This window comes from Protopterus annectens, chromosome 7.part0 (assembly GCF_019279795.1).
Source record: "Protopterus annectens isolate FY-2018-M chromosome 7.part0, PAN1.0, whole genome shotgun sequence".
NCBI classification, from domain to species: Eukaryota; Metazoa; Chordata; order Ceratodontiformes; family Protopteridae; genus Protopterus; species Protopterus annectens.
In genome coordinates this window covers 1,140,781,232-1,140,808,877 of record NC_056739.1, presented here as the reverse complement: position 1 = coordinate 1,140,808,877, position 27,646 = coordinate 1,140,781,232, and the positions used below count along the sequence as shown (strand labels likewise).

The 27,646-nt window shown below is 41.1% G+C and overlaps 2 protein-coding genes across 3 annotated transcripts in view; one reads left to right on the top strand and one right to left on the bottom strand.

Moving 5' to 3' along the window:
* Positions 1 to 300, bottom strand: part of LOC122806909 (WD repeat-containing protein 76-like) — a 950,729-nt gene extending 950,429 nt beyond the window's left edge. For both annotated transcript variants that reach the window (XM_044077718.1, XM_044077717.1), the window contains exon 1: positions 52 to 300. The gene's annotated coding sequence lies outside the window, so the exon portion shown is untranslated. The remainder of the gene's footprint in view (positions 1 to 51) is intronic.
* Positions 301 to 382: 82 nt separating this feature from the next.
* The window catches only part of BLM (BLM RecQ like helicase), a 1,689,823-nt gene continuing 1,662,559 nt past the window's right edge, over positions 383 to 27,646 (top strand). The window contains exon 1 of the mRNA XM_044077719.1: positions 383 to 468. The gene's annotated coding sequence lies outside the window, so the exon portion shown is untranslated. The remainder of the gene's footprint in view (positions 469 to 27,646) is intronic.

The following is a 27,646-nucleotide window of genomic DNA, read 5'->3' as shown; positions in this document are numbered from 1 at the left end:
GGAAGTAATTTAGGTTCGGATGCTGAGGAAATTTACCAGACTAAAAGATACCTGGAATAGTTTACGATCTTCTGGAGTGAACGGGTATACTGTCAATACAACCGTTCCTACGAAAACAGACGTAATCCGGAGTTTAGACGCTAAATTTGTCCGAGAGTAGGATTATTCTAACCATCAAGCGTGATTCAATCTCATAAAGTGGAGTGAATGTTTAAGCTTCGGTCTGAGGTAAGAAACTGCATATATATATATATATATATGGATAAAAATTATTTTATTTTTTTATAGGTAGTAGGACATCACAGTCCCTTAGTTTTCATACGTAATCCTCCCAGAAAGCATTTCCTAAAAGACTGTCAGTAAAAACGTAATGACGTTCGCGGTAAATTTGCTTCGTGAAGTTGAGAAAATGTGATTGTGTGGTGTGTTATTTACATGGTATTGGAAAGAGTGATTTCGCCGATTTGTGTGAGTATTGGATAAATATTGCCAGACGTTTTGTTTTCAAATTAAAGTTTCTTAAATATTGTTTGGAAGTTTTCACTAGAGCCTTATGATGTTTGGAAACAAATGCTAAACTGTTGTGTGCGTCTAGTTAAAGAAGTTTGTTGTATTTTTGTCGTTTTGGTAAAGTTTGTAGAAAATTTTATTATTGCTGTTCTAATTTTTCCTATGTAGTTGCACGATTTTGCGCTAAGACTTGGGATAATTCCCACAATAATTTAACGCCAGCCCGAAATAAATAGTAATATTTTAAGTATTACTCCTTCATTATTCTAAAGTTGTTAGATTAACAGGTTTTGTTTTAGTCTGTATTTTAGATGTTTACATTGTAAAACACAACCTTCACTGTTTAGTGACTGCACCCGTCATTGACTTGTTTGAAAACAATGAAATAATTCATTTTCTAAATGAGTTAGTCCATTTGAGCAGCAGAAGCCAAATTTCATTGCAGGCCTAGGGAGAAGAGTTCCAGAATAATACGATTTTAAGATGGGACCCCCCCCCCCCCAAAAAAAAACAATAGTAGTATTGTACTGAGTTTGTGCGAATGATTCCAGTAGTCATGCAAAATTAGAGAGTATTTAGCATAGTAATGTTGCTTATTCAGTAATTTACACCAACAGGGTCAACAATAAAACCGAATGTTCAGTAGTCATTAGTGTGTATAGTAGTAGTAATAACTGATCCTGAGTGGGTGGAAATTTAAAATAGTGTTGTTTAGGGTTTTTTTTTTTTTTTTTTGGGTGTAATAGGTAAGAGGAGATGAAAATATTGGATTGAAGTAGGAAAAGCAAGTTGCGTGTTAGTTTCGAGTGCCTGATGAAAGGGAGATTAGGTTCGTTAGAATACAAGTACACCATTCTCATCTGTATCCCACCTAACTACATGTACTATACTTGCTTGCCTATTTGTTGGATAAATAACTTTGTAGCTGTTTTGGAAATTATTTTGTTTCATTCCTAATGTGTGGAGTTATTTTGTTTAAGAAGTTATCTTGTCAGTTGTTAGATTTAGGTACTTGTGGAGAGTGTTTTGTGTTTCTGATATGTTCTAGGAGGGCACGTATTATACTAGGGTGGAGACAGGTATGCATATATTTGGCCGTTATGTTGTCCCCATCTCACCACTGTTCTTGCTGGTTGGGTTCGGAGCCGATCCTCTGCTCCGACTCGGCTGTATACTATAGCTCAAGAGCTTTTTACTGGCTCGAGGCTAGCCCCTATCCCAACATGCCTAGTGGTAGTTACCCAGATCTTGTTTGCTTCTTGCCACGTTGGGATTGCTCATACTGGCTCAGGCTAAGTATTTTCTTCTTCTTCTTGATATATTTCCAATAATTTTTGGATTCCGATAGCTATGGTTTGTGTTAGTTTAGTCTGTGTGTTTAATCTTAGGCTAGGTCTGTTTACTTTTCCACTGCTGCCTTTTGTAGTTGTTGTGGTCGTCATTTTCTTTTAGGCCTACCTTGTTCCCTTGAACCCCTTTTACTTAGAGGGTTCCCTGTCCCCTTTCTTTCATCCCTGTCTTAGCTTAAGGGCCTCTTTTTCTTCTCTTTCCTTATAGGAGCAGCTGTTTAAGTTAGAGGCTGTCCTGAGTTGGGGGAGTTGCCATTTATCTTAGAGGCTCTTCCCTTTCCCTCCTTTCTATTTTCCTGTTAAAAAAAAAAAAAGTTTTATTTTAGTGTTGTTGTTTCTCTTTGGTACTGTTGTGATAATTGCTAGCATGTCCAAAGATCCTAGAGACAAAACCTTAGGGTTTTAAAAAGTGTGACACGTGCTGCCAGAAGATGCCCCTTACAGATGGGTACACGGGCTGTGTCTATTGCTTAGGGGCAGTACACCTGTTTGACTCGTGTTCTATATGTCATGCTTTTAGTTCTCTGGTCCTGCAGGAGAGAAAAGTTAAGTTGATTTTTGCAAGGCTTATTAAAGAGCCCCTTTGATGCTTCCGAGGGTTCTCAGCCAGTTAGGAAACAGGAAAAGTCCCCTAAGCCATCGTCCTCGTCTACTCAGACTTCAGAGCCATCTAAATCTCAGGACAAACCTGGGAGTCTGTTCCAACAAAGCTCTTTCTCCAGCGGCTCCATCAGTGGTTTCGGAGCCAGTCTCGACTCAAGAGAACCAGGTCTCCCTCTCTGGAGCCGGTGCAGTCTGTTCCATAGTCCCCGATGTTGCAATCGGTGGCAGGCAGTCATCAGTCTTCCTCTAATTCCTCTTGATCGTCCAAGAGTCTTTCAGATCATTATGTGGAGAAGGGTGGTGAAGAGGCTTCTCAAGACACGAGCATTAGCTAAACTATTATTGAGCCCAACCCACAAGCAATTGGCGCCGACAACCCGACCCTCATAGTTATCAATTCCTTCACAGATTCAGAGCCGGGCTGCATGGAAGTCATGGTGGAACCATCGGCTCCGATTACCAGTGGTCTATCGGTTCTGACTACCACTCCGAACTTTGTCTCAGTCTATCGAGGGATCTGGGGGCTGATGCTCTCTCGTCAGCTCTGAGGGGGGAGGGGCATCCGACCCTTGTCCGACCCTGCTCTCCCCCGAGCCATCGCCCTCTGTTTGGAGGCGATCTCCGGACACTTTGGAGCTGGGGACTCTCTTGGGCCAGGCCAGGATGAGTGTGCTGTCCTCTGAGATTGCTCCACCCTTAGCTCCATTGGCTTTTACTCTCGTGCCTGCATCTGCTTCAGACCCCCCCCCCCCCCCCAATCGTAGGGAACCCATGTTCCAGGACTCTCCATTGGGTGACCCCACCTCTTCCAAAACCTCCCCTGAGCACCCCTTAGAGGAGGTCCCTCAGAAGAGAAAATGCAAGAGGAAGCATTTGGACTCCCCTGAGTCTCACTTCAGACAGAGACTTGAGGGACTCAGAAGGGTCCTCTCGGTCCCCCTTTGTGGATATCTTTTTCAGACATCCTGGAAATCCTTAGAGGGGTTGCTGGAAATCCCTTGCTCCTTCTGAGGACGAGTCTGTGTACCTGGTTGCATTTAGTTCTCGACCCTCCACCTCTTGGGTGTGTCTACTTTTCTACCCTCTGCTGGCCTTGGTGAGTTGGAAGGTGTGGAGCTCCCCAGAGAATATGGAACTAGTGCCGAGGAGGCCCAATAAATTCTTAACTGCTCCAGAGGTTAGGCCTTTTCTGTACAAGGGTGTGCCTGTTAATGCTATGGTGGTGGCAGCAGCAGCCACCAAGAAAGAATTAGAGGAGACTTCTGTCCATCCTTCTAATAAAGAGTCTCGTACGATGGACAGGTATAGGAAGCGTATGCTTGCTTCAGTGGCCTTTCCTCTCGGGTCTCTAAATTATTTGTCCCACTTTACATGTCTTCAGAGTAATCTCCTAAAGCAACTCGGAGATATCCTACAGCTGAAGGAACTGCGGGCAAGGTGGCTTCTCAGCTTACGACCTTGACATCTGTAGTTAACTCCTTCATGCGGCAGATGTCTTGCGCAGCAGATGGAGCGAGTTGGACAGCAGGCACGGGAGTTGCTTTGCGTAGACACTCCTGGATGCGCCTTTGTCAATTTGTGGAGCCTTTAAAGTCCTCCTTTACCAACACCTCCTTTGACTGCTTGTTTCTGTTTGGGTCTCGGTAAGAGACTCTTGCCAGGTGTGAACAGGATGGCAAGACTTTCTGCCGTGGGAGTATGTTTTTCTTCTCTCTGTAGACCTTACCCTAAGGGTCAGAAGAGCGGGAAAATGTGGTTCATAAAATCCCAGGGAGTGTCAACTGACACACGTGGAGACTTTTCCCTCAAGGGCAGAGGGGGACATAATGACAGGAGGTGCCAATCCGACAGTAGGGAGGGGGTCTGCACAATCAGGCCAACAGAGATGCCTTTCCAGCACTCCTGAAAGGAGGCCCGACTGTCTGCATCTGGAGGCAGTTGGGGGGCAGATTATCCCAATATCCAAAAGCCTGGCAAACATTCATGGAAGATAAATGGGTACTGTCGATAATATCCACTGGTTATAAAATTCCTTTCTGCCAACTGCCCCTTAGAACTAATCAGCACTCAGTCCCAGATGTTCCACCCAGTCTTTGGGATCAAGCAAACTGAGAAGCTCAAAGGTTGCTAGAAAAAAGAGCCATCCAAGAAGTCCCCGCAGACCAAATCAAATCCGGCATTTATTCAAGGTTCTTTTTTAGTTCTGAAAAAGTCAGGGGACTGGAGTCCCATTTTGGATCTCAGGAAACTCAAAATCAGTCAAGAAAATAAAGTTCTGGGTGGTAACACTGCAGTCTATTCTCCCCATTTTGGGTCAGGACATTTGGATGTCCTCTATCGATTTCCAGGATGTGTACTACCATATAGAAATGGACAGGCAGTCCAGGAGGTACCTACGCTTCCGGCTGGTAGCCCGTCATTACTAGTTCAGAGCTCTGCCCTTTGGTCTCACACAGCCCCCAGGGTGTTCACCAAATGCATGGCAGTAGTCACGTCTTGGTTAAGGCGTTTAGGATTCCTTGTGTTTCCATATCTAGACGACTGGCTCCTCACTACCACCACTAAGCATAAACTGATAGAGGCACGGGACTCCGCTATTCACACCTGTCCTCAACTAGGCATCACCATAAACTACAAAAAGTCTGCCTTGTCAGTATATTACATTTATAGTGGTAGGTTTAGACACAAGGGCCATGATAGCAAAACTGCCTCATGAAAGAGTGTTAACCATTCGTCAAGTTTTATTCCTCATGAAAAGAAAGGGAATCCAGGCAAGATTCGTCCTCAAGGTCTTGGGTTCGATGGCTGTAGCAATTACCTTGGTCTCTGTGGCGTGCTTCCACATGAGAATTCTGCAGTGGCGCCTTTTGGCTCAATGGTCATTCCAGGATTTACTAATGTCTCATCAGATTTGAATCACGGAGTCATGGCTTCACTCCCTTCTGGTATCAATGGGCAGACCGTTTGTAACCCCCAACCCGTAGCCACAGTGACCACAGATGCTTCTCAGGGTGGGTGGGGGGGCTTTATCTGGGACAGACTGCTCAAGGGACTTGGCAAGAACATGAGTACCACTTGCACATCAATGTCCTAGAGATGAGAGCGGTGCTTCTGACATTGGAAGCACGCACTACCTACGGGGACTATAGCAATTCAGACTGACAGTAGTATGGTACATAAACAGGGCGGAACAAGGTCTTATCCCTTGTGCTGAGAGGCTCTACGAGTATGGCAATGGCCAATGTCTTCCCAAGGCTTTCTGGTCGCAATGCACATTCTGAGGAAATCAGCATTATAGTGGAAAAGCTCATCAGGTCTATTCTGATGCCTCACAAGTGGTCCCTGAAACAGGAAGTTGCAGCATTGATTTTTTGCAAATGGGGACAGCTATGCTGCAAACTTTTCACCACTCCCTTCAACAAATGCAGTAGCTACTTTGTCCTAGTCCCACCACCGGGACAGTCACCCAGGGATGGCACTGGTTCACTATTGGCCCGCAGGACTGCTTTATTCCTTTCCACCATTCCCCTTGATCCCCAAGCTTCTTCAGAAAGCACAGTCGTTGGGTTGCAAGTTAATCCTCATTGCTCCTTACTGGCCTCAACAGATATGGTTCCCATTCCTTTGACCTCATCTGGAAGGGGAGCCTTGGATACTGGACCCAGTTCCAGATCTCCTGACGCATCAGTCAGGTGCTCTCCATCCTTCGTCCATACTCTCAAGCTGACTGCTTTGTTTATCCACTTCTTGTCTTAGCCAGGCTCCCAGATGTTTCCCTGGCTGTTCAACACATTTTGATTTCATCCCATAAACCCATTACAAGAATACTTTATGCTAGTAAATGGAAGAGGTTCTCTTGTTGGGTTTGCCAGGATAGTCTGACTGGACAACTGGTGTCCCTTTTCATCTGAGTCCCGGGGAGAAAAGCTCCATATAGTACATCAATTTTGGATACATTGAAAGTATTTTGTTATAGTAAGAAAAAAGTTAATAACAATAGAAAAGCATGCTTTATATAATGGATACAGTATGTACAGTAGAATCAATGAGCAAGTTTAGAGCACAGCACAGTATTGCAGGGCTTTTACCAAGTAGTATTATGTACAATATGTACAGTGAGTATTGGAAGAGAACAGTAGCATTGAACACCATAGGCATAAGAGAATAAAGTCTTACATTGGGGTGAGGCTTCAGGGGGATGCATAGCAGTTGCAAAGATGGTTAGTGTAAATGTATGATTTAAATAGGTTTTTGAAAATGTAAGTACAGTTTTGTAATCCTGAGGTCAGGGGGGTAGAGTATTCCATGTTTTAGCGACTTCATTAGGGAAGAGAGATTTGATAGAGCTGTTATTACATGAGATTGTATTGATCAGAGCTTTATTACTAGATCGTGTCTATTTGAGTTGTGGAAGTTTATAAGACAGAGCAGGGTTTTTCTCATGATAGTTTAGTATTTGGTGGGCTAGGTTAAGTTGTTGGTAACGCTGTAAGTTAGGAAATTTGAGCCAGTGTAAGGAATATAGGGATTGGCAGTGGTGGGAGCGTGATTTGACATTTGTTGCAAACCTGGTGATTTTGTTGTAGCAAATGGAAAGTTTGTTCAGATCGGTTTTATTTATGTTTGTTAGAACTGGGGATGCATAAAGCAATGTGGATAGGAGATGGGTTCTGTTTTATATCCGTTCTAGAATTGGAGGTAAGGTACCTGTTACAGCGATAGTCCCTAACATTTTATGGACTTTGGAGATGGTTATAGAGAGATGTTTGTTGCATCTTAGTTGTGGATCAGTTGTAAGTCCTAGTAGTTTGGCCTTTGGTACTGGGGTGATGAATCTTATTGGCTGAGAGTATAGAAAAAATGGGGTCATTGATCTTTGTCTGGTGTAATAACATAAGTTGTGTTTTCTTGGGGTTTAATATCAGTTGTGTCTTACTTGGCCAGTTTTCTATTTCTGTAAAGGATTCTTGGGCTTTTTTCTGGGAAGTTAGATGCTAAGAGCAGAGCAGATCAGGGTTGTGTCGTCTGTGTATTGAACTGTGTCAGCTTTAGTGGTTGCGAAGTGGAGTTGGCTTGTAAATATGTTAAAAGAAGGGGGCCTAGAATAGAGCCTTGTTGGACGCCTAGTATGACAGGAAGTGGGGGGGGATAGGGAATTGAGCCATTTGATAGACTGCTGGCAAGTTTTCTAGGTAACTTGTGAACCTAGGGTGGTGGTGTTTAATGTTGAGGTCTGAGAGGCAGGAGTTTGTGAGAAACTGTATCAAATGCTTTGGCTAAGTCTAAAAAAGGTAGCAAGAGACTAGGTTTCCTTGGTTCCTGAGTGAGTTAATAGTGTTGGTCAAGTTGATTAGGGGGGTGGTGGTACTATGGGATGGGTGAAATCCATGTTGAGATTTGGACAGTAAATTATTGGTGAGAAGTATTGGTGAGAAGGTGTGTAAGGAGTTGATAGACGCACTTTTCTGAAGTCTGATAGGGCGGATAGGATTGCAGTCAGTCAGTAGTTAGAGAGGTCAGTAGGGGGGGCCACCTTTTTGAACGGGAATTATGAATGAGCTCTTCACAAGGAAGGGACAGTATTTTCAGTAATGGATCTATTTATTTATTTCCAGTTTGATGAGCGAGGAAGTCCACTGGGCTCAGGGAGCCCATTTACAGTGGAGGCCCGAGGAGAAAAGCTCAAACTATAGCAAACATTGCAAAATAGAAAACACAGCAAAATATAAACAGTTGATAAGAAATACAATTACTAATATTTACATATCAAAGAATAGTATTTTACAAAGTTGTTCAGAGAAAGGCAGTTGTCATTGTTAGATTCTAGACAATATTATGTCTGAATGACCTTGTTACAAGAACTAACAGTAGCAATCTAGGAAGTAGTTACTGATTTTTAAAGAACGTTATTAGAGAGTGGAAAATAAGCTTTAAAGTAGAAGAATTTAAAGGAGGGATGACTTAGGTTGGTAGGATACAAGTACATTTACGATTAGAAAGTAGAAAGGAGTGAAGTTGGATTTTGAAGTTTTCTATTAGCTGCCGTTAGTAGTGAAATGGGGTAAGGTATACCTTTGGATGCTAGTTGAAGGTATTCGGCAGGAAGATTGTCTGCAGCGAGGGTGGTTTGTTTGAGTTACTTTTGGATAATAGATGTTGGAACTGGCTTTGTAGAGAAGGGAGTAGTGTTGTTTTGGGCCTTAGGGGCTTGTGGTAGGTTGGTAGTGCTTGTATTGTTTAAGAATGGAGGGGGTAAAGTATTCCGTGAAGTTAGTGGCCCAAAGTTTTTGAGCATTGGAGTTGTTTGTTTACAGGGAAATGTAGTGATTTTGCTGGACAATCTTTATTTTTTTTGCCTTATTTTGAAGTTCAAGAAAGGTTTGCCTAGTTGTGGGTGTCTTGTTTTGTTGTCAGATTTTCCAGGTTTTATCCCTGTCTTTGTGTAAGGCACTTGTGTTTTTTTTTGTAGCCAGCGGGCTGGGTTACTGCGTATCCTTATTGTTTTAGTTGGGGCTAGGTATTTAAAGAAATTGGAGTTAAAGTATTCAACTGCCTTGTCAATTGGGAGGCTTTTAAATGGAGATCAGTTACAGGAATTTAAGGTTTCTAAGAAGTGAGGTGTGGGGAAGTTTTTGTAGGAGCTGGTTTTTAGTATGGAGGGGTAGTGGTTTGATTTTAGTTTGTGTCTAAGGATAAAGGTGGGGTTGTGTTCACTGAGAGAGTCTGGCAGTGTACTGCACTAATGGGCAGTATTGGGTTGGTTTGTGAGGATCCGGTCTAATACGGAGTCTCTTATAGTAGACTTACCGATTCGGGTAGGTGTACGGATGACTTTGGTAAAGTTGTGAAGATTTAATATGACTAATGGGAGTTTTTTGAGAGTGGATAGAGTTCCAGTCAATGTTGACATCACCTAGGACTATGGTTTCATGGGGAAGGTAGTGGGAAGCCCAATGTATGGATTCTAGGGTGGTGAAGTTGTCTCCTGGTGGTATATAAACCCCAAGTAAGTTTAGATGCTTATGCTGGTTTAGGTGGAGTTTAGCGAATATGGTTCTGCATTTTGAAGTCTGTGAATTCATTTTGTAGAAGCTGGGTTTTTTGAACTAGTTTTGTAGAGTAGGACAATGTCATCACCTGTTTTAACAACTCTGTCAGCCCTGAGAATGTTGTATCCAGGTGAGGTTATGTAATTATCTTTGATATGTGGTTTAAGCCTCATCTCCGTAATGAGCATTCGATCAGGGTTATAAATGGAAATGGTAAAGTGGAGTTCTTTTATTTTGTTCATTATACTTACTAATAAATATTCTAAGTCAGTTTTTTATGTTTAAGTGGGGGATGGGAATGCAGGTGTTAATTGGAGTTGTTACTGGGCCAGGATTGGGATGGATATCACCTCCTAGTAGTAGGACTGCTATGGTGGTGTGTTTTGAGGTATGGTGTGTGTATATGTGTATCTATATAGTTAGGGTGTAAAATTTGAGACTTGGTTGTTTTCTGGATGTGGTGTCAAGGTAAATAGGTGAGCTGAGCTGGGTGGGGGATTGTGTATAAATGGATGGTGATGGGAGTATGTAACTAGGAGGATTGGGAAATAGGTGGTGGTAAGGGGTAGAGCGGGGGGATCTCTGGTTGTAGTGGGTGAGTGTGAGGTGATAAGTTATAATCAGAGAGAATAGTAATAAGGGAGTGTAGTGTTGAGGCAGAGGCATGATTGGAGTTGTATGGTATGAAAGGGGTGTGAGTTATGTAGAGGATGTGGGTTGAGTGGGTAGGGAGGTGGAGTAGGATGGAAGACAATGAGGTTAGTGGGAGGTGCTAGGGGTATAACAGTGAGTAGAAGAACGGCAGGTAGTTGGGGAAGTATGTAGTGATAGGAAACAGCATGTGTAATAGGGTGTTGAGATTTTCAGTGGGTTTGGATTGGATGTAGGGTGTGGCAAAGGGGTCAGGTGATTAGGAGTATGGATAAATGTACGAGTAGTGGGGGGGTGGGGAATGGGGGCATGGTAGGGGAGCTGAGTGAGCCTGAGCACAAAGAGGGCGAATGGAGTGGGGCTGAACCCACCAGGACCACATGCCGCTAAAAACAGTCAATCAGACCTGTGGATAGAGTCTGCCCAGTGAGTAAGCTAAGACTGTTACCAGCTCAAGGTTTGGGAATTAGGCTAATGTTGTACAGTTGCTGAGGGTCCTGCAATGTATAGATTTAAATAACCAAGAAAGCACCAAAGTTGCGAGTCCTCAGTATAAATTTAATGGAATATTGTTAAGCGCTTTCATCAACAAGTATGACTTCTTCAGGTTCTGAAGAAGTCATACTTGCTGATGAAGGCGCTTAACAATATTCCATTAAATTTATACTGAGGACTCGCAACTTTGGTGCTTTTTTGGTTATTCAGTTCTTGGTGGAGCACCATTTGCACCATTCTTTGGTACCAATGTATACATTTAAGCAGTGGAGCAGAGGAAAATAGGAAAATGTGTGAGGCAAAAATCCAGACATTCTGAGAAAGTTTGAACAGTTGAGAGGTGCGCTTTAATATCAGTAAGCAATGAATCTAAATGGGTATGTGATCACCTGACTGAAAGGTTTCCCACCAAATGACAATAGGCAAATCAGGTTAGTACGCAAACCAGGTTAGTGCTGGGGCTGAGGTCCATTTTTGTTAATGTGTGGAAAAGAGTGAACTAGAATGCTAAAAACATTTGAAAGCTCTTTAGAAAAACTGTTGTGTGGCGGTCATTGTTTCTTGAATAATTTAATAATCTTTGGAAAAAGATAAGTTACCTGGACGAAACCCTGCTGGGTGGGTGATTTGATTATTTATAATCTTCTTTTTTTTTTTTTTTAATTCTGAGATGTTTTAATTGGTTATGTATACATTTTTAACATTTTATTTCAATGTAACTTGCGACTTTCCTTTTGTAAAGATCACTCTTGCAGGTTTTTTTTTCTTTTTTTCTCAATATTACATCCTTCAAATACTGTTGATTTAGGTCTTGGTTTCTATTTCCTTGAAATTACTTTTTAAACAAGTCAGCAGAATTCAACTTAAGGCCTTACTTTGTCTAGACACTTCATATTCTGTGTCCCAGCTCAAAATAATTTCCTTATTTGCAACTAATGGTTCCCAAAATATTTCTGATAGTACTCTGTAAGAAATTTTTAAAATCTGCAAACTCATTGCACTCCCAAAATATTTTTTCGAAGTTGCCCCTTTCCTCCCCATCACACTTTCAACATTTGCTGTCTACTTGAAGAAAGTCTTTGAAATCTGGTTAGGTTGTAAAAATGCCTATGTAAATACTTCCAGGCAAAGATTCAAAACCTTTTGTAATTTGTTGCACACTTAGGAGTCATGCTCCTGTCCTACCATTGTGTTCTAGATTCAAGAAAAAACTCTACCAGAGCAGGTCTTTCATGTCGGAAGTCCTTCTCCTTTTCTCTTTGCCTGTACTCTGTTATCATTCGCTGGTAGGGGAGTCAGTCTGTAGATTGCAGTCCTCCCTTGTTCTTGGTCTCATCCCACTCTATTACCTTCCCCTTTAGTTGCTCCCAATATCCTGGTTCCTTTGCCAGTTTTCGACATTAAGTTGCGGCCCCCTCTTGCCTATTTTCTCTACCCTACTTGTAGTTCTCCCTAGTTGGCAAAATCTTGGCTTAATTATTGAGGTACTTTGACAGCTGTAAGATTATTATATTCATAAAAACATTCTTTGTAAGTATTTGCATCCAAAGACCCACTCCCTTTTTACTACTTGAACTCACACCTTCGCTTCACTATAATCTCTCTCCACTTTGAATTTTAACTTTCTGCATGAGTTATGTATCTGAGCCTTAACTGTGTAACTCTAAAGTATCCCTTCAAAATCATGTAATCCTAAACTACCTTGTGCTATTGAAAGGGTCATCTTATTTTTTTATTTATTTTACATTTGTTGACTGGGCTAGTCTAACTGGATACATGTCCATTTTCAGCAGAGGCCCGGGGAGATAAGCTCCGTGGAAAACAAAAAAAAAAATAACAAAAACATTTATATTTACAATAACGGTACAGGTTAACACAGAATTATCAAAGCGGTCTGAATACCTCACATTGCAAAATTCAGGTACAATACACAATGCAGGTAGAATACATACTATAGCCTGAGGACATGAGCTCTGAGGATAAAATATTATCCCACTTAAATCTTGCTTTCTTCCTTTCCCTGATAAATTACTTAAACTCTTTATTATTTATTGGCCACAGCTTTTCCTCTTGATAAAAATGCCTGACCTGTATATAAAACTAAAGGGACTAAAAAACACTTTCACTGCATGTACCTTACTATCCTTGTCAGTAACCAAAGGCTTCCAGTTTCTCTGATTTTGTGTTGTCTTTTTAGTCTCTTCACACATATCCTTAACTGCTGTAACAGAAGCCTTTTTAGTCTAAACTCCTAAATACTTCATCTTATTGTGTCCCCATAACTGTGTATTGCTAAACCAGTTTGTATGTGGGTATAAAATTTGACTGTAGCCTTTGTTATATCTTCATTATTTTTATATGTTGAAAAGACTTGAAATCTGTCTCACAGGATAAAAGCAGTCTCATCAAACTAAATAAACAATGCAGAGAACAAATAAAGTCTACCAAAGCCAAATTTGAGGTGTATGGTCTCCCAGGCCAAGGACACCCACAAAGCATTATTTAGCTATGTTCGCAACCTCAAAGGCAATACACAATTGTGTGCAGAGCTCATTGTGAATGGGGTCACTTTTATACTGAGCTAGAAGATATAGCAAATCCCCTGGCTGATAAATTCAGCTCCAACTTTACTCCTGTCTCTCCCTCAACCTTCCCTCAGGAAATATCATCAAATGTAACTCCCCCTACTATCAATGGGGAACAAGTCCTTAATGCTGCCTCTAAGACCAAGAACACTGCATCAATGGGCCCAGACAATATCCCAGGATGCCTTCTAAATAGCATGAAGTATGACCTAGCGGGGTCTCTGGTACTATTTAACTGAAACCTCCAAACAGGCAACAGTCATCCCTCTGCACAAAGGTGGGCCATCTACAGACCCATAAGTCTCACTAGTATTGTATGTAAAAACATGGAAAGAATTGTCATGGAGATGATCAGTAGAGATATAGTAAACCTTCAGACCCTTAACCTAACCCAGTTTGGTTTCATTAAAAGCAAATCATGCCTACTGAACCTGGTGGACTTTGTGAAGGTTACCAAAGCAATGAATGAGGGCAAAATTGTTCACACTGCCTACCTTGACCTGGCCAAGGCATTTGACACAATGTGCCACTCTGGCATTGTTGACAAACTCAAGAGGTTTGGTATAAACCTGTATGTCACCTGGTGGATAGCCAAGGGAGTCCATCTCTACAAGGAGTTAAGTCACAAGTGGAGTCCCTCTGGGATTAGTCCTTGGACTGCTCCTTTTTGGCATTTACTTCTCAGAAGTTAAGGCTAGGCTGACTAAACTTGCAGATGATTGCAAATTAGGAGCTGTCATTGAATCTAACACTGACACAAATGTTCTCCAGGAGGGGCTGACAGACAAACAACTGATGTCTGAGCCATGGACTAAAACTAAATGCCAAGAAATGCATAAGTGTCTTTTGGGAAGTAATCCATCTCTGGTAACTGTCATTTTGACAAAGCCCCCCCCCCCCGCCTTAGAGTTGACCAAGTAGTCTGGGACTTAGGTGCACACACAGATAGTAGTCTAGACTTCGATCATCACATGTCTTAACAGTGGTGAGGAAATAATCCTTTGTTGCGCAACTTGTAAACAAAGGTATGGCATCCAAGTGCAAGGAAGTCCTTGTTCTACTGTATTCAGCATTCATCAGACCAGTCCATTGAGTACAATGCCCCCTTTGGTATGTACCTAACCAGGCATATCCAGCAATTGGAACGTTCACAGAGGTACCTCACTAAAAGAATACAGGGGGTAAGTAATATGTCCTATGCAGACTGCCTCAAGGCCCTATATTTGTATTCTGTCTCCTACAAGCTTTTGAGGGGAGATCTATGCCTGGCATACAGGGCATTGTCAGACCCCACTCTGATGGACCTCCTGCATATCCACAAAACAAACAGCACCAGAATTACCCGTTCTAAAGACTTTAAAACCTTGCCTGTGATATAAATAGGACCTGCTGGTGAGATAGGCATGTATCCCAGAGACTACCCTGTCCTATGGAACAGCCCCCCACCCAATCCATGTGACGCAGAGTTCCTCTCTAACCCAATTCAAGTGCAGCTTGGACAATTGGAAGGGGAAACTGGAAATTCATCCCTCGTTTGGCACCTGTATCTCTAATGGAAACAGGTAACCTCTAAATGATTCATCTCACAGCCCCATGCTTACACTTATATCAGAACTTGTCAGAGATTTGGGATGCATGGCTAGGCTTAAAAAGCCTGTTTGGTCGTTAGCCGAGTAAACACCTATAAACCTAAAAATGTTACACAACACTGAGATGTCCTTTTCTGTATTTATGAGGTATGAAATATCTGTAAATATAGCCATATATTTTAATTTCAGAGTCCCTTATTTTCTTTGCCAGTATCTCTAAATATGAAGCAAATAACGGGGGGGGGGGCAAACCTGCATGGTTCCTCTTTTCAGATGCAGTTTATTAGATTGGAACACTTCCATTTTAATTTTTGCCTCCAATCCTTCATTTCCTCCTAATTAACCTTATTGTATCAAGGATTACAAATGCTAATATTGCCATACTCATAAAACATATACACTGTTGAATGTTTTCTCTGCTTCAAGACTTAACCAACAAAACAGTATTTTTTTATGTTCTTATTCCTTCTGGACCATTATTGTTCTATTAGTGTTGTCAGATGTTTGCCTGTCCTCCACAAAACTGAGTTTATCCATATCTATCAGTTTTGACAACAGTATTGCCATTCATGTAAATATTATGGACACAAACACTTTATAATTGTGGTTTAAAAATTTAAATTTGTCTGAAGTTGGGCCCAACAGACCTTTACCCTGTTTAGGTATTACAACCACCATGGCTTTTATTAAAGATGCTGGTGCTTCCCCTCCTTTTAAAATACTATTAAGCAAAGCCTTTTAGATCTTTATCACCTTCTTCCCCCTAAGCTTCCACAGGAATACTGTCTGTTTTGAGAAACTTTCCTGCAGATTGATTTATATATCACAAGTAATCTCATCTACTTCTATCTTAACTGTTGGTTGTTGAGCCTCCTTTGCCTGGAACTTTGATTATAATTGTCTTGCATGAATATTTCTGGGTTAGATGTGCATCATATTGATAGCTGCTGGAGTAGCCTTAGCTATATAGGTTATATCTTGCCAAGGATATAACAGCCAGTCACCTTCCAAAACTCCAGGGCCCGTTCTACATACCTTAACTGTCAGGTAACTTGAGCTGAGCTGACTAAAAGACCGGTTTGGGAGCATAGCCCTTCAGAGCTTTACCACCATCGAAGAGTATGCTCTTTTGATCATAAGAGGTTACTTGACTATTGACACAGAGGTAATTTCAAGCCTAACAATACCATAGGTGCTTTACTTCACATGGCTTGGCAGCCTATTCCAAAGATGCGCCGGTTACTGGGAGATGCATCTGTCCCTTCAGCACATCTTTTTCAAGTTGCAGGCCATATTTCGATGCCTGGAACGAGCATCTCTAGTCCCGTTTGATTTATGGATGTGCAGCCAATTAATTAGGTTTGGGTTGGAGATTGCTTTGTAAGCCAGGCATAAGTCTCCTCTAAGAAGTTTGTGTAATACTGAGTATAGTGACAGGGACTCTAGTCATTCGGTTTAAGGCAAATGCTGGAGTCCCTTGAACTTGGTTAGAAATCTCTGAGGTCTTCAGTTGCTGCAGGTGCTTTGTATGATGCATGCAGAAAGGGGCATTGTCACTAATCAGGCCCATGATTGAGTGAGTATAGAGGGGTTATAACCTACTTTGCTAATAAAGTGTGCTAAGCAGAAAGCCTTCCTTACTACAGTAGACACAAGGTGGTCAAAGTTAAGGTTGCAGTCTTTGTGATCCCAGATCTCTTACCACCTCATAAGTGCATAGGGTATTGTTAATTTGATAGTGTGGAGGAACATTATTTGTGCCAAAGGGAATGATGATGCATTTCTTTGCATTCAAGTTTGAGACAGTGACTAAGACACCAGTGGTTGGTTTGTGTAATACCCTCTTGGAGTATACTGGCTTAATTTGGGGATTCAGTAATTGCACCCAGTTTGCAGTTGTCTGCAAACTTAGTCAGCTGCAGCCACTTACTTTTGACCTGAACTTCTGAGAAGTATGTATCAAACAGTAGGGGGCTCAGTGCTGACCCATGTGGCACCCCGCTGGTGACAGGTCTGCTGGCTGATGTGACGTCACCCAGTTTGATAGTGTATGACTGGTTTGCAAGCCAGTTGACAACCCATTTTACAACAAAGGGGTTTACGTTCAGCTTGCTAAGTTTAGCGGTAATGCCTGAGTGTGGGATTGTCAAAGGTCTTTGCTAAGTTGAGGTATGCTTTGGGCACATTTTTGCCCTTGTCAATGCCCCTGGTCACATTTTCGAAGAAATCCGCCAGGTTTAATGTGCAGGGTCTGCCCTTGATGAAACTGAATTGGGTCAGATCCAGGGTTTGGAGGTTGCCTTTGTCTTTATTTATGATGCCCATGATGATGGGAGATAGGAAATTCACCCCGGGGATCACGTCAGTTGCCCTGCTAGACAGGGGTCCAGGGAAGTAAATACTGTGTGAAGACATAGCCAGGGAATTGTTGTGGCTAGGCTTGTATAGCCCCTAGGGCCGATAACCTAGTACCAACCTATGATATGTTCCATGGCTTTACAGATGAGGCTGGTCAGATTTATGGATCTATAATTTCCTGGTTCTGTTGCAAAGCCACCTTTGTGGAGGGGAATAACTGTTGCTGTTCTTCATTCCGCAGGAACAAAGCCTGTGGTTAGACTAGAATCAAAAAGGGTACTTAATGGTGATGCCACTTCACGTTTTAGCCTGTTTAGAAGGCAGCCTGGAATGCTGTCTGGTCCCATAGAGGCTGCGTTTTATTGCCTTAGACAAGACTTTAATGACCTGCTCTTCAGATATACAGGATGGGGGCAAGCTTTCTGATACGTTTGGAGAGAGTGAAATTTTCACCAAATCTGTCAGCTTGCAGGTTTGCTATCTCTGCAGTATCAGTGTGTGTGAAACTGTCAGTCACTAGTTTGGCACATGCTGGGGTCCTACCTTTTAAGCTATGTACATAGCTGTAAAAGACCTTATGAATATCCTTGGCTGTGATTGCTAAGCTTTTTTCAAAGTTACTCTTAGAGAATTTGACATGTCTTATTTGTCTCTTGAGGGTGAGGAGGGTGCTTTTCCATTGTTGAGGCTTTTTGGGATTGAAGGGGGCTTATATTCCTTTGCTTGGCAGATAAATTCACTTTGGGGCGGGGGTGGCTTCCATTCGGTTATTTTGGTTGTCAGTACTTTCCTCTTCAGGAAAGTTATATTAAAGGTAGGAAATTTTGATTGGCTGTCTCAAGACTGCATTTTACTTTTAAACGAGAGTGCTTTTTTCATGTCAATTTAAAAGTTGTTTGAAGTATTTTAAAAAAACATTTTTTTCTGTGATGAAATTTGTTTATTTTACTTTTTGAGGAGGCAAATGATTTAAAATGTTTTAAAATTTATGATAGTCAAAATGATAGTAAAAGTGAATTTTAAAAACTTGCTTTTGCTGCTTGTTTTTCCTGGGAAAGAGGCACCATTTCTGGCTTGATCATGGAGCAGTTTGTCCCTCTTCAGCTACAAAAAGAAAGTTAAACAAACAACTTTGCAATCACAGCAGGCTAACATTTTACCTCAGCAGGTCAGTGACTCTTCTATGGCCATTTGTTGTACCTCAGACCACTCATCTTTTACACTGGATCCCTCTGATGTAGCACTTACGGCCACTATGGAATGGGGGTTAGCGAGATCCTCTGCTCTGTTGGGGTCCCTCAGTAGGCAGGTAATGCTTCCGTGTTATGACAAGATGTTGTGCCCATCCTTGGAAAAAACTATTGCTGCTATTTACAGCACTGTTGACCTCATTTATTTTTATGTCAAAAAGAAATAAAGCTAAACATGTATCTTCTCAAATTTCCAGGAGTAGTTTACTGGCTTTTGTTCCTTTGTATTTACTGCTTCCTGATGAAAGAAGGCTGCCACCTTTCTTGAAGAGATTCAGAATTCTCAATCTGGTCAGGAAGATGAAGGGACAGATAGTCCCCCCCCCCCCTTAATTTCTGATTCAAACTCAGGAGAACTCTTTCTGATTCTCCCTTTGGTGGTGGTGTCTTTTAGAGACCATTTCCAGAATGCGGCAGTGTTTTCAGTAAGAGTGCACTGAGGTTTCTCTGTTCCCTCCAGAAAATATTGAGCTGTTGTGGCCAGTAATAAATTCCTTCAGCCCTGTCTGGGAGAGGGAGAAGGCAAGATTTAAGTGTGATGAATTGACCCTTGCAGTAGAACAAGGTGATTTAGGATTACTTGATTTGATGGGATATTTCTGAGCTACTCCTATACGTAATGTTTTCTCTTTGTAATGAGTTGTTTGATTATTTGAGTTTGTCTTTGAGGCAGTATTTGTTTTCAACTTTTTTTTGATGGGTAAGGGTGATGGAAGTTCAGTAATTTTAAGAATGATTGGTTGAAGTAGTGAACAGCTTTGTCTAGTTTTTCATGGTTGCTAGTTACATTGCTGCACTTGTTGAATATGGGTGGGTTAAAATTACGTTTTTGCCATACTCATCTGTAGGTGGTAGGCTTTAAAGGTCTTTTGTTTTCCCTGCATGATAACAATAGGTTTGGTTTGTGGTGTTGAGTGCCTTGAAGATATGACCTGAAAGGTTTTCAATACCTGTATCCAGTCAGTTGTGCTCTCTTTCTGGTGTTTATCTATTGGTAGTGGTCTCTCTAATTTTAGTCGTATAAACCCAAACGGGTTAATTGTTGGGATGTGTGATTCATGTGATGATGAATTTATCCAACTTTTGTGAGTGTCTCCTAACATGAATGTGTGTTTTTAGTATTTGTTGAGATCCAAGAGGGTGTATGCTCTTAAGTACTGGTAGCAGTAGAAAGTGATTGGGGAGAAATGTATATGGTTGCTGAATTTAGCTGTGCATGTTTTATTTAGCTCAACTTTAGCAAGATGGTTTATAGAATGCATACTATTGGATCCAGGTGGATGCATTTCATCATATATATGTGTGGTTTTAACGAAGACTCTCTAATAGCTAATTTATATGGTTTATAAAAACAAATCTAATTCAGTAACTTAGTTGCATATCCTTCTGATGTTCATGTGATATATTTTTGAGTCCCAGATGTGAATATTTGGATTTACTTAGAGGTACATCTGTGTATTGTGGACCTAGGTTGTATACTAAATCTCTGCATAAGGGTAGATGGTATGATTGTGGAGTACTGTTGAGTATTTGTAGTATTTTGAGAAGATTTACTTGTTTTGTTAGTTTACTTAAGGATAGAGAGCTACTGGGGTGAAAAAATTACATTTTAAGACTGAGATAGGTTTGTTTAAGAAGTGGTTTTTGAATGTAATGGGTTTTAATTTGAAGATCAGATCAACAGGTAATATAAAAGCAGGGACATTCTGTAAATGTGCGACAGATGACCGTGATTTTACTCGAATACTTTACAGAATGTACTGATTTTTCACATTAAACCTTCTGTTGGAAGCATAACTCTCAATTTTACTCATTAATCGGGGACAACCACAAAAGTAATGGAAAGGGAGGCCCAGAATAAGCACAGTTTTCAAATATTCCACTGATTGACTTGAAAAATGAATAACGCAGCAGGTAGTTGGCAAGCATTTATTAAACTCATTCTGGCATTATTTCTGACTTGATGTAATCTTCAGGGATTTGTCAGAAGAAAGAAATGAGGAATAGGTCAAAAATTTTAAGGCAAAAATCAAGAACAGTTGAGAAATATCTTTAGAAGAAATGTGCTGCTTCCTGGACGTTGTAAATTGTTTGCTTTGTGCTGGTCCGAAAGACATTAAGTATGTTTACCATGGTGGTAGACTGGTACAGGACTCTTCTGGGCCAAATGACAATATGTACACAATAGTTAAATGGCAGACATTTATTTAGTAATAAGACAGAATGCATACTCCATTTTATGTATAGAAATTAACAGTATTAAACTGCCAGAGTATGGGAAGGTTACATAAAATGACTTATTTTCCAGAAACTTTTAAAAGATTTGTACAAAATTTGATAGTCATAAAAGTAGCTGCTATTGTGAACAAGTTTAGCCGGACAGAGACTTTGCTTCAGGTTTTTTATTTATAGTAGTGTTTTTGATCAAGAAAAGACCAGCATATCCAGTTTAGATGCAGTCATTTTCAAAAAGTAATCCTCTAGCTGCTTGCAGATGGATATTGCAGGTTAGATGTTAAATTACTTCTCAAAAGAATTTAACAAACCTCAATCAAAGGTTCGTGACATTTAGTTTTATGACCATCCACGCTTATAGTACTCTCTCGGGCCATACCTTTTTCCACAAGAAGGGCATGGCTAGGTAGTCCTGGAGTAAATTTGAGGGTACCGGTTGATTAGGATGATAATGTACCACAATTCTTAATCTACAGAGGCAGTCTTCTCCAGAGATGTAGAGGCACTGATTAATGAATCTCTGTACCACTGTTTGGTGTACAGCTGGTGAACATTTAGTTGTCTGGTTCTGTCTAAACTATTAGACTTGTGGAGATATAGGAGAGCAAAGACAGTAGAGTTTCTAATGGATTTATGGTATGCGAAGCAGAGATGTCCCTTCAAGTCTATAAGATGCTGAGTAAAGGAAGAGAGCTTTAAGTAGCTCAAGGTCTTTAAGCTTGAAATCTTAATTGGGAACCTCTGGGGTTTCTCTGGTAGAGGTACATGTCAAAGGGAGCATTATAGTCTTACCTAATAAATGCTGAATATAAGGGATCAATTATAAATTTAGATCTGGATATTTTTTAGCCATTAGTTGTGCTAATTTCAAGGATTTTCTAATTTAAAGTTTTTATGGTGATGAAAGGAGAGGAAGCTGTCAACCCAGGTCCCTGACTACATTTCCATTTTTAGTACTGGAGTATTGTCTATTCTCTCTCTTTATATATATATATATATATATATATATATATATATATATATATATATATATATATATATATATATATATAGAGAGGGTAGGAATTGTGCGACAAAATGACGCTGCACTTTCTCTTAATTTTAGTCCGTTTTCAGTGCCACTGTAAGGATAACTCCTGTATGAAGGGTACAGGTGTCCTGGGACAGTGTCCCTAATAACTTCTTTGCAGTCACCTGCAAACTTGTTTAACTAGATGTGTTGGCCAGTGCAGTGCTGGAGAGGGATAAAGACATAACTACTGCCCAGACTGCTAGCAGTTTGGTCGTCTGAGGTGCTGGAAGGGTGTGTATTTGGTCACACCGTATGTATGATCCCTGGTGGAAACAGGAGACACTCAAGTGTTATCTTAGGAGAATGATGGAGGAAATGATAAAGGGGGTCATTGGCTGAGTTGCAACTGCGGTGGGATAATATGCTAGCACATCTGTCCATCCTCTGCCATTAATGGGTACTCGTGGAAAGCAGAACATTAGGGCACTTCTTGTCAGGGGGATGACACTGCACCAGTAGCCTCGGATCTCCTCATTTGCCCCTCTGAGGAAGGTAAGGAGTGATTTGTAGACCTGATGGATGAGGAGAGGCCGTAGTGGCTGCTGAGGATCAATTGTGGGGAGCCAAAGAAAAAAAAACTGTCAACCAGAAGTCCTGGAACTTGGTTTGAAGGCCAGAGAAGTAATGACAAAATGAAGGGTTTGCAGTACACCTCCCTAGAGGGACTCTGCTTGTTAAACGCCTCTTCCCCCAAGGATGCACTTTTAATACTAATAACCAACTACGATCGTAAGAAATCCATTATTTTACCTTGGAATAGCTCATATACCTTGTTTTCTTTACTGATTTTATAAGCACGTGTAAAGTCCAAGTCTTTGAATTGTCTGCTGTATTTATTTTTAAGAAATAAGACGTCTGTACAGTGCTAGAAATCAGTGAATACTTGGCACAGCAAGGCTGAACAAAATAGAGTAGCTAACTTTTGTAGTTCTGCTTAATAAAAGGAAACTGCCCAAAACCTCATAGGGAAAAAAAAAATCTAAGGCTAAGTGTAAATGTTCACACTACCTTACTGGCATATTGTAGTGCCTTGCTACCCTTACTCTGACAGCCTACCAAAGCTCAGAGCTCCTCCCACTACTTGTCTGCGAGTGTGATGTACCAATCGCCTGTCTGTACAAGGACTGCCTTTCAGACCCATAGGCGGGACCCTTTCTGTTTTCTAGTGCCATGTTAAGAGAAGATCTCTTAGACTGTTCCTTACTCTAGATGTCTTCAGTTGCTGATCTCGCATAGTAAACAGTTTTGGGTTTTATTTACTCAGTTTCCCTTTGCCTTTTTCTCACTGCTTGAATAGGGTATTCTGTTTTATTTATTTTTTTCCTGATTGGGAAATTGTATATGCTTGGAGTTTAAGCTTACCTGCAATGTAAGATTTATGCTATTTATTTTACTGTAATTCCTTGTTTTTTGGGGATTTTAATCCCTTATGTTGTGTTTTTGTGGACAATGGTGAATGTTTAACGGGGTCTCTCTGCTAAGCCCATTTTTGCACAGTTCTTCTCACTGCCTCTTGTTTCCAGAGATGCAAGTAAATTGCTTCTGTTATTTCTGCTGAAGTGCCATTTGAAGGTTTTGACCAGAAAACTTGACATTTTTTTTCCTCCCCTGTGGGTGTATGCTTAGTTGAGGTGATTGAGTAGATTTGCAGCATTTTATGTTTGTTTTGTGAAAATCTTGATTTTGGTGCCAGTTAGAAAAATTCCTGCTAGAAATGTTTGTTTTTATTTTATTCTGTGTCTAAGGCTGTTTTATGCTGCTTTTAATCTTTTGTTGCTGAGACTAGCTTTTGTTTACATGTATTTTTGTTCTTTGAACTATTATGGAAACTGTCATTTTACTCAGTACAATGTTCAGAAATCTATCCCTACAGAAATAAACTTCAGATTGCTATTTAGAGGGAGAATAGTGGAATTTATCCACTTTTTACTGAGTTAGCCATGCAGAAAGTATTTGGCATTAGTCTGGCTAGTTTTTTGTTCCCTCGCTTGATGGACTCTGATACGGATACCGCACCACCACCATCTAGCCTTTGTGCACCTAAAAAAGCATAGAAATCAGGAAATATGGTTCAGTCTATGACTTGTGATTCTACAGTGTTAGTACCATAGCTGTATATGACATGAGGGTCAAACACATCCTCTGGGGCTGTACTATTGTCTGGTTCAGGTACGGGAGGATCAAATTCTTTTAGTGCAGGGGATATCGGGGTGCAGAATCTTTTGCCAGTGTTGATACATCTCCCTTGGGGATCCTCCCACTAGAGTAGCACTTGCAAACAATAAGTGATCCGTCTTGTTGTAGGACAGCAGTCTGACTGTGTTTCCACCTGAGAATGGTGGTTACGGCTAGATGTATTGTTCAGGTAGTTGGTTATGGGGTGCAAATCTGGTTTGTAAATGATGCTGGGATTTCCCCCCGTCTTCAACCACCCAGGGATCCTGATTTTTGAATCTGAGGTTTTGGAAGTGCCAGTCTTTCCTCAGCCAGTTTCATCTGAGGGCTAACAGGTTCAGAAACCCAAACAAGGTTTTTTCCCAAATGGTGGCTAGATTAAGGGTATTAACTGTGAGCAATCTTCAGCTGTTCCTGAGATCAGCAGGATATATTATCTTTTGGGGTTGAGGGGCTGGCTGTGGCATCCTTCCCTCCATTGAGCCCAATGCTGGAGGATGTTTTTAAGAAAACTTACAATTCTCTGCTGAGTGATGCTCTGCTTAAAAAAGTGTTTACGCATTGTTGTGCACACCCTGAATTTCTTAATCTCCAAGCCTTGTGCCTGCAGACCCTGCTTATGTGTCCCCAGTGACCTCTTCCAGTCAAAATGCTGTCTTTTTCTAACCCAGTCCCTTAAGACAAGAGATGGGAATGGTTAGAATCTCTGGAAAAGAAGCTGGCACAATCTAGCACAGCAGCCTTTAAGGTAGTTAACTATCAGTGCTTTATGCGAAAGTTTGTGTTGAGGTGTATGTATAATTTAGACTAGTTTGCTGCATCATTACCTGCTGAGCACAGTTTGTGCAAAGGTATTGTTTCAAATGTTTCTGAAGTGTTTAAACATACTTTGAGTGCCTTGGAAGAGGCCAATACTGTTTTCAGGAAGTACAGCAACGTCAATGGTGATGGGGGGGGGGGGGGGTGTGTGTGTGTGCTTGGTTGCAAAGTTGAAACTTTTCTGATGAGTTAACGAGCTTATGAGTGCTCCACTTTATTCTGATTTGTTTGGTATAACAACTAATCGGATCCTCAAACACTGGGATAACCGATGAAAACTGGTGCAAGGGGTGTAGAAAATGTTCTATATTCCAATCCTTTAACTAGGATATTTTTTGGTGGCCCAACAAATAGAAGTCCCAGCTGAACAAAAACTAGAGCAACAAAAGGAAATGGCAGGGCAAGAACTCTGCCAAAACTGAGTGGTTCCTTTCCCAAAAAGGACAACCTCCCCCTTCCAACTTGTAATTATGGCATGGTGTGGCACCTTCTTTCCCAGCACCTCCCCCAGTTCCCAGTCTGGAAAGTTGCCTATTAAGAAGGCGGCTTGGCCGTCAGTGCTTTATGCCAAGTGGGTGTTCAGTGTCGTCGGAAGCCATTACAGGTGGTAGTGGAAGGAACATCTGCCTCTTTCACTGCCATTCATGGGGGTTCCCACTCAACTGCCAAACCAGAGCTTTATTCCCTCCTGTACTCTGGCAAATGCTGAACTCTGGGGTCATAGAACCGATACGTCCTTTGGAGCGAATGAAAGGCTTCTACTTCAGAATTTTCTAAAGGTTGTCATAGAGACTGGTGTTGGACCTGTCCTTTCTGAATACCTTTTATAAAGATTCCAAAGTTCCAGATGCTCACCTTGCAGACAGTTCTTCTTTTACTAGATAATTGTTTCATTGTCGCTCTAGATTTGAAGGATGTGTGTCACCATAACCTCATTGCTTCAGGAGATATCTGAGATTTGTTGTGCCTGGTTCTGCACTACCTGTTCTTTGCATTGACTTTTGGGTTATCCACTCATCCTCGAGTATTTACCAAATGCTTGCTGCACTAGTGGCCCACTATCTGACTCTTGCCATTCACATTTTTTCCTTACTTTAATGAATTGCTGATCTATTCAGAGTCTATATTCAGGTGTTGGAATGTCACCTTGGCAAGAGAATTCTTAAAAATCCTAGGACTAATGCAAATTCATTGGTATGGCTGGAATTGTTGGACTAAGCACCTACATTCCCTGCATTCTCAGTTGCTGGCCTCTCTCTATTAGATGAGATTTAGAGTGGTGGAGTGCACAGTTTATCCTCAGCAGGACTTCCCTTCTCACCTGTTCCAGTGCAATCTGTCCAGACAGATTTGTATGACTTCACTTTGGCAACTTTGTCAGTGGGAGTGCAGGCTAGGGGGTCCAAGGACACGAGGAACCAAATAAATATCAAGGAAATGTTGGCACTACTCCACGCCTTTAAAGTCATTCACCACCTATGGACTTTGGGTCCTTTTCTGATGACTATGGGCAACACCACAATGATGTGGTACCCCAAATTGGGGACGGGGGTACAAGGTCATACCTTCTGTGCTAGTTTTCAGTGATGGCCTTGGAGCTGGCTTTACAGCATTTTCTGACCCTTCAGGCATCCTAGATTGTGGCAGACAGACAAAGCAAATCCTTGGCAGACCTGCACATATGGCAGCTCAAAACAATGGTGTTGAGGATCTTGTCCATCTGTGGCGAGTGCCTCAAACAGATCGCTTTGCCTCCTTTCAAAATATACAGCTGCAGAAATTCAGTTAAGACCTCCTTTGCTAGCATCCAGGCAAACTTAGCTGCAAGAAGAAACTTTGAACCTGAAAGGAAATAGACTAGAAATGATGAAGAGAAGACACTGACTGGGAAGAATCCTGCAGCTGTTCAGCAAAAAGCAGTTCAAGCTCCAGCTTTGGTACCAAGAGACTGGTTCCAGCAACTTAAAGGAAAATAATTAATCAAATGTACTCTGCAATGATTAAAATAAATGAAACACTGAAGGAGTATATAAACTCATAGTAAAAGGCTGAAAAAATAGAGGGTTAAACACTATTCAAATGAACTGATAAAACTAAAAACAGCCAACTTTTTTTTCATTTTGACAACTGATGAGTATGAGACTGCTGAAGAAGAGCAGTTTCAAAAAATGGTAGAGTGAAGAGCACCCAGAGAAAAACCTGAGATTTTCTGCCATGCCAGAGAAACCTGAAGGAAGATACTGTATTAATTTTATGAAAGTGCAGTATGTGACTGCACTGGTATTCCGCAGCAGGAATTGTTAATTGAAAAGGGCACATTATGTTTATGCTCCAAACTTGGCCATTAAAAAGCAACCAAGACTTGTATTAGTAAAGATGTAATCGTATCAGCCTAAAATTGATCCTGACTAAATTGTCAGAAGTGCACAGTATTAAACATTGTATCAGTGTGTTTGGCAAATTAAATTATTTATTCACTGTACATGAAGCAGAAGAGAAGCAAATTTTATCCCAGCAACTGGGGAATGTCAAGAGGTAGGTGTGTGATTTCAAGCTGCAGTATCTAGCAGTCTTTAAAATATTTTTTGTTTTGTGAGGATCTTTTTTTTATGCACAACAAGCTAAGGAGGAAAATTAATAATTAAAAAAAAAAAAAATAAAACTTTGCCCACGCAAAGTGAGCCATCAAACAGAAGGAGAGACCGCGTCTCTTTTCTTCTGATGGTAAAGCTCTTGGAGAGACTTAGCCAGTGCAACCATTTCCAGTGTTCCAAACGAAACTGCTTGAGAGAGAGAGAAAAAAGCACAGAAGTTGACTAGAAGAATCAAAAGTACCTTGGAATTGAACCAGAGCATGGGCTTGGGTGATGGATATTAACTGGAAGTAGACCAGCAACATTGAAATC